This window comes from Primulina tabacum, chromosome 17, assembly GCF_025594145.1.
Source record: "Primulina tabacum isolate GXHZ01 chromosome 17, ASM2559414v2, whole genome shotgun sequence".
Lineage (NCBI taxonomy): Eukaryota > Viridiplantae > Streptophyta > Magnoliopsida > Lamiales > Gesneriaceae > Primulina > Primulina tabacum.
Window position 1 is genome coordinate 20,566,200 of NC_134566.1, and position 6,040 is coordinate 20,572,239.

At 27.7% G+C, this 6,040-nt stretch overlaps 1 non-coding gene across 1 annotated transcript; it reads right to left on the reverse strand.

Moving 5' to 3' along the window:
* Window positions 1–2,079: 2,079 nt before the first annotated feature.
* On the reverse strand, window positions 2,080–2,190 carry LOC142532107 (small nucleolar RNA R71). The gene has a single exon (XR_012816499.1). It is a non-coding gene; the product is annotated as a small nucleolar RNA R71 (small nucleolar RNA).
* Window positions 2,191–6,040: the final 3,850 nt, after the last annotated feature.

The following is a 6,040-nucleotide window of genomic DNA, read 5'->3' on the forward strand; positions in this document are numbered from 1 at the left end:
TAACTCAAGCTAGAAAATTCAAATGGAGGTGACTCAAACATGTTTGGAATCCTTAAGAAATTATCTACAACTTTGCAGAAGACATGATTGTTTAAAAAGTTAATTAAGATGATCAAATTGTGCAAATATCAAAAGGAGGACAAATTTACTTTTATTATGACCAGCATATAGTAAAAAAATCATAACTATTTCAATATTTAACCAAATGAGGTGAACCAAGTGGCCAAATTCATCTACAGACAATTTCCCACATGTTTGCCGTTTTGAGCAGAGTCAAATTCGGTGAATAAAGTTGTGGAACAAAGCATTGAAAGAAGGGACATGGAATTGAACTTGGAGGAGACAAAGAATACTATTGCAACTACATGGCATTAATAAAAATTTTGACCCTTTCTCTCATTTGGCCTATAAATAGAGGCCTTGTGCTAGCTTGAGAATCATTTTATCTCATTGTAAAATATAGTGTGAGTGTGTATCAAAGTTTTAAGTTCCAATATATTTTCTTTCATGTTCTCAACTATGAGTGATATTTTAGTGTTGATCAAAAGTAAGCTTATGGCAAGCTAAATCTATTATGTCAAGGTGAAAATGATACATTCTTGGTGAAGTAAGATTGTTTATATTTTGTATATTCTTTCTTTATTTCTTTTCATAGCTGACTTATTTTTATTGTAGGTATAAAAATGAATTATTTGTTGTTATCAATTTACATCAAATGCTTGATACCATTAAAGTGGTTATCTTGATTTATAGTTTAATTTTGATACAATAAATATTTCATCACTTATTATTATATATATATATATATATTTATATATATATTTATATAATAATATCATAATATTTCATTTAAACGATAGCGTGGCTCTGCCGGTTGTTCTAAATGAAATATCATGATTTAATACAAACATCTAACAATCTAACATTTACTTTATCGCAACTAACTTTTATTTATCGCATCAAACTTTTACTTTCTCGCAACTAACTTTTACTTTTCCGCAACTAACATTTACTTTATCGCAACTAACTTTTACTTTACCGCAACTAACTTATTAAATCAATATATTTCATTTAGGCAATAGCGTGGCTCTGCTGGTTGTTCTAAATGAAATATAATGATTTAATTTAACATTTACTTTATGCAATTATTTATTTATATAGTTATAATTATAATCATAGGTACCATATATAAAATATCGGTTAATTTGGTATTTTCTATAGTGAGAACTATATTATATTATGTATGTGTTTAATTTTCTTGGAACCATTATTTATGGTGGTTTCTTTTGTTTTACTTTTAGTTAAACAATATTACATAAACCAAGAATAAATCCTCAAGCCTTGACAAAATTTATAATTTGTAAACTTCATTCTTGCATTTGGTAATCTATAAATTAATAAATTTAAACTCAAAATAACCTCTCTGAGGATCGATCTCGTACTTACGAAATATATTACTTGCAGACAACCTAGACCTGGGTGAATTATTATTTAAGTAGTAGCAAGTTTTTGGCATCTTTGCCGGGGAGGTATAAATTAAGTTTATATTTGTTAATTATGTTTTATTTATAAGTATTGTGGTTTTTTTTTTTTTTTGTATGAGTATTTGGAGTCGAAAAAAAAGTGGTAGACTATTCGAGTATCTGAAAATAATTTAAACATGGATGATAATTCAAATAATCAAGATAATGATAATAATAATAATAATAATCAAGAACATGATTAATTAAGAATACTTAGGCACCATATGAACCCTATTAGAACTAGTGCCCCATCTTGTTTAGTTTTTCCTCCTGATGCATTTAATTTCAACTTCAAACCTCAAATTATTCAACTTTTACCAAATTTTCATGGCTTAGATTCTGAAAATCCATATTTGCATCTAAGAGAATTTGAGGAAGTTTGTAACACTTATAATGATCAAAATTGTAGCATGGATATAGTTCGATTAAAGCTTTTCCCTTTTTCTTTAAAAGATAAAGCTAAAACATGGCTACAAAATTTAAGATCAAGTTCAATAAGATCATGGGAAGAAATGCAACAACAACTTCTCAAAAATTTTTTCCCTTCCCATAGAACAAACTCTTTTAAAAGAAAAATTACAACTTTTTCTCAAAAACAAGGAGAAACGTTTTATCAATGTTGGGATAGATATAAATAATTACTTAATACATGCCCACATCATGGTTTTGAAACATGGAGAATAGTTTCTCACTTTTATGAAGGTCTAATACCTAAAGATAGGCAAATGATAGAATTCATGTGTAATGGAACTTTTGAAGATAAAAACCCAAATGAAGCTATGGAATATTTGGATTCATTAGCAGAAAATGCTCAAAATTGGGATAATATAGGCACAATAGAACCACCACCAACTAAAAACAATAACTCAACAAATGGGGGTGGTGTCTATAATCTTAAAGATGATATAGATATTCAAGCTAAACTTGCATCTTTAGCAAGAAAAATTGAGTCATTAGAAATGAAAAAGAGTGGTCAATTAAAAAGTATTCAAGAAATTGTTTGTCATATATGTGATACACATGATCATGCTACAAAAGATTGTCCAACATTACCTTCATTTAAAGAATGTCTCCATGAACAAGCAAATTATGTTAACAATTATAAAAAACCAATACTAAATCCTTTTTCACTATCATATAATCCTGGATGGAAAAATCATCCTAATTTTAGTTGGAGGAATGATAATAATGCACAACCGTCACAACAATATTTTCAAAATAACCAAAATCATCAAGGTTATATTCCTTATGTTACACCTCCAAGAAAAAATTTTGAAGATGTAATTCATGCATTTATCCAAAAGCAAGAGTCTATCAATATTCAAAACAGTCAATCTATGAGTGATTTGAAAGAAACTCTTGCAAAATTTGCATCTGCACTTAATATTAATGAAAAAGGAAAATTTTCATCTCAACCTCAACCTAATCCTAAAAATCAAAATCAAGAATTAAAAAATGAAAAAATTGATCAAATAAAATCTGTTATTACCCTTAGAAGTGGTAAAATAGTTAATGATCCATATAATAATGAAAACAAGGATCATTTAAAATCAAAGAGTAAGGATGATAATCCTGATACTTTTGAGAATGATGATACCTTAAATTTTAAGAAAAATATGGTGAATGATAAATCATCTGAAATAGTAAATAAGTCAAATAAACCCCCACCATTTCCTCATGCATTAACAAATCATAAAAAACAAAAAAGTGATTCTGATATCTATGAAGTTTTTAAACAAGTGAAGATAAATATTCCATTATTAGATGCTATTAAACAAGTACCTTCTTATGCAAAATTTTTAAAAGACTTATGTACTGTAAAGAGAAAATTGCATGTGAAGAAAAAGGCATTTTTGGCTGAACAAGTAAGTTCTATTCTTCAAAATAATTCTAGTTTAAAATATAAAGATCCTGGTTGTCCAATAATTTCATGTATTATTGGAGAAAATAAAATTAAAAAAGCTTTGTTGGATTTGGGAGCAAGTGTGAATTTACTTCCTTATTCAGTTTATGAAAAACTTAATTTAGAAGAATTAAAACTCACTTCTGTTACTCTCTTACTGGCGGATAGGTCAATCAAAATACCTAGAGGTATTGTAGAAGATGTGTTGGTTCAAGTTGATAAATTCATATATCCTGTAGATTTTATTGTTTTGGATACACAACCAATAGAAGTACATAATGAAATTCCAGTAATATTGGGACGACCATTTCTAGCAACTTCAAATGCTTTAATTAATTGTCGAAATGGAATAATGAAATTGTCTTTTGGAAATATGACTCTAGAACTTAATGTGTTCAATTTATGTAAACAACCAAGTATTAATGAAAATGAATATGATAATGAAATTGAAACAATTGTGGAAGAAAATATACAAGAAGAAAACTTAAATCAACAATCTGAAGTTTTTTCAATAGAAAGTTTTGAGTCTAAAAATAATTTTAAAGAAGATGATAATACAAAACTTGAATTAAAAGTTTTACCATTAGAATTGAAATATGTATTTCTTGGTGAAAATAAAACATTTCCTGTTGTAATTTTTTCCACTCTTTTGCCAAATCAAGAAAAAGATTTGATTAAATTACTTAAAAAATATAAAAATGCAATTGGATGGACTTTGAAAGATATAAAAGATATGAATCCTTTAATTTGTACACATAAAATTCACTTGGAAGAAAATGCTAAAACATATCAACAACCACAAAGAAGGTTAAATCCACATATGAAGGAAGTTGTTAAGAATGAAGTATTAAAACTATTAGACGCTGGAATTATCTATCCAATTTCAGATAGTAAATGGGTAAGTCCAACACAAGTAGTACCTAAAAAGTCCGGCATCACTGTTATAAAAAATGAAAAGGGAGAGTTATTACAAGCTAGGATTCAATCTAGTTGGCGTATGTGTATTGATTATAGAAAATTAAATGATGTAACTAGAAAAGATCATTTCCCACTACCATTTTTAGATCAAATTCTAGAAAAAGTAGCAGGAAATTCTTATTATTGTTTTCTTGATGGGTATTCGGGGTATTATCAAATACCTATATCATTAGAAGATCAAGAAAAAACTACTTTTACTTGTCCTTTCGGAACTTTTGCATTTAAAAGAATGCCATTTGGTTTATGTAATGCTCCGGCTACTTTTCAAAGATGCATGTTAAGTATTTTCAGTGATATGATTGAAGAATAAGTAGAAGTTTTTATGGATGATATAACTGTTTTTGGAAACTCATTTGAAAATTGTCTTAAAAATCTAGAAGAAATATTAAAAAGATGTGAAGAAAAAAATCTTGTTTTAAATTGGAAAAAATGTCATTATATGGTTAAATCTGGGATTGTTTTAGGACATGTGATATCTGAAAAAAGAATTGAAGTTGATAAAGCCAAAGTTGATGTTATTGCTAATTTAACATCACCAAAAATGGTCAAAGAAGTTCGATCATTCTTGGGTCATGCAGGATTTTATAGAAGGTTTATAAAAAATTTCAGCATAATATCTAAACCAATTTCAAATCTTTTAACAAAAGATACACAATTTGAATGGACTCAGAAATGTGAAAATGCTTTTAAAAAAATTATTAATCTTTTAGTTACATCACCTATTTTACAACCTCCAGATTGGTCTTTACCATTTGAATTAATGTGTGATGCAAGTGATTATGCTATAGGAGCTGTGTTAGGACAAAGAAAAGAAGAAAAACCTTATGCAATCTATTATGCTAGTAGAACCTTAAATAGTGCCCAAATAAATTATTCAACTACTGAAAAAGAATTACTTTCATTAGTATTTGCATTAGATAAGTTTCGATCTTATTTAATTGGTTCTACTACTATTGTTTACACCGATCATTCTGCCATAAAATATTTATCAAATAAACAAGATGCTAAGCCAAGATTAATACGGTGGATTTTATTGTTACAAGAATTTGATATTGTAATTAAAGATAAAAAATGAAAAGAAAATGTTGTAGCCGATCATTTATCTAGAATAATGACTGAATCATCTCATAATGAAATACCAATAAATGAAAATTTTCCAGATGATCAGTTGTTTTATGCTACTATTATGCCCAGGTTTGCTAACATTGTAAATTTTCTTGTGACAAATAAAATGCCTTCTCATTGGAATTCACAGGATAAGAATAAATTCTTGATAGAAGTTAAAAAATTTTATAGTGATGATCCTTACTTATTTAAGTATTGTCCTGACCAAATTTTTCGACGATGCATACCCGACAATGAATTAAGTATTGTTATTAAATTTTGTCATTCTGAAGCATGTGGAGGTCATTTTTCATCCAATAAAACAACTACAAAAATCTTACAATGTGGATTTTATTGGCCGTCTTTATTCAAAGATACGCATTTATTTTGTAAATCTTGTGAAAACTGTCATAAGATGGGATCAATTTCAAAATGAAACATGATGCCTTTAAATCCAATCATAATTATTGAAATATTTGATAGTTGGGGGATAGATTATATGGGTCCATTTCCATTATCTTTTGGATATACG